Source organism: Podarcis melisellensis, assembly GCF_964234715.1.
Source record: "Podarcis melisellensis genome assembly, chromosome: W".
Classification (NCBI taxonomy): Eukaryota; Metazoa; Chordata; class Lepidosauria; order Squamata; family Lacertidae; genus Podarcis; species Podarcis melisellensis.
The window spans coordinates 4,264,003-4,265,646 of NC_138535.1; the positions used below are offsets into that span (position 1 = coordinate 4,264,003).

The following is a 1,644-nucleotide window of genomic DNA, read 5'->3' on the forward strand; positions in this document are numbered from 1 at the left end:
TCAACAGGACCTCTAGTATTGTTATAAATAACAATGGCGATAGCGGGCACCCCTGTCTGGTTCCCTTTGTTATCTCAATTTTGTCTGTGAAGTTATTATTAACTATCATATTGTTCCGAATAAATAGCCCGAATACCATTTAAACGTTTTTCACCGATATCCATAAATTCTAAATTTCTTTTCATAAAATGCCAAGACACATTATCAAATTCTTTTTCAGCATCCAGAAACATTGGGCGGCTTGTTTGTCTCTCCTGGAGTCCAGATATTCCATTACAGTGGTGCCCCGCAAGACGAACGCCTCGCAAGACGGAAAACCCGCTAGACGAAAGGGTTTTCCATTTTGGAGGCGCTTCGCAAAACGAATTTCCCTATGGGGTTGCTTCGGAAGCCGAAAAAATCTTGCGTCCCCCCGCGGGGTTTTTTCGCTTTTTTCGCCCTTTTCTTAAGCCGCTAAGCCGCTTATCAGCTGTTCTGCTGATAAGCCGCTTAACAGCTGATCCCTGGAAGCCGCTTGACAGCTGTAGCGCTAATCCGCTAAGCTGTCAATGGGCTTGCTTCGCAAGACGAAAAAACCGCTAGACGAAGAGAATCGCGGAACGAATTCTTTTCATCTAGCAAGGCACCACTGTATATCAATTATATTTCATTCTTCCCGCTCCCCCCACGGAATAAATTTATTCACAGGAAAAAAAGGTGCGTGGGTTTTTTAAAAAGTGAAAACACTCTCATCATTTATTAAGTTAAAAAACAGCAATTGGAAATCAGACATTGCATTTCGAGGCCTCCATCGCGAACTCAAATCTGGTTGCAATATTTTTTTTTGGGGGGGGAGGATCTTGGCTTTTTTAAAAGGGATTCGGCATTCGGGGAATTCCAAGATGCAGGATAGAGACACATTCGGGGCGGGCTAAAGACCTCAAGTGATCCCACTCTGACATTTGGAAATCTCTCCTCTCCTAGGGCTCCCTTCTGGCTAGCCTAAGGGAGGAGGGAGGGGCAGGGCTGGCTGCCCTGGCGTTGGGAGATGGGGGCCACATGGGGACAGAACGGGGTGTCAAGGGGCCATGGCGATCCAGCCGAGGATGAGGAGGGAACCACCATACGGGGCTGCCTTGGTCAGGATCGGGTCCCCTGTCACGGCGTGGTAATACAGGGCGCCAGAGAACATCCCCATGCCCAGAGACAGGATGCTGCCGGCCATCATGGGATAGCGGCAGTGGGGCACAGCCAGGAGGGCCAGGCTGTGGAGGAAGTGGTATTTGTTGGCCATCTCGTAGAGCTCTTTCAAGTCGTCATCTCGGTCGCTGCGACGGAAATCGTGAGCCCCGTAGGCGGCCGCCCCGACGGCCGCAGCCCTGCTCAGCGCAACGAGCCGTCGGTAAAATGCCCCGGCGCCCGCCATATCAATTATATTTCTAACATTGTCCTTCATCTGTCTACCAGGTAGAAATCCAGTTTGGTTCTTTCCAATCTCCTCTCCAAATACATTTTTAAGTCTATTATAGAATCATAGAGTTGGAAGAGACCACAAGGGCCATCGAGTCCAACCCCCTGCCAAGCAGGAAACGAATATACTGGCAAATAATTTGTAATCATTATTTAGGAGCGAGATTGGCCTATCATTTTTCACCTGCCTTATGT

General features: G+C 48.7%; 1 pseudogene across 1 annotated transcript; it reads right to left on the reverse strand.

Moving 5' to 3' along the window:
• Positions 1–778: 778 nt before the first annotated feature.
• On the reverse strand, positions 779–1,423 carry LOC309361198 (transmembrane protein 256 homolog pseudogene; annotated as a pseudogene). The gene has a single exon. The product of its transcript is annotated as a transmembrane protein 256 homolog pseudogene (transcript).
• Positions 1,424–1,644: the final 221 nt, after the last annotated feature.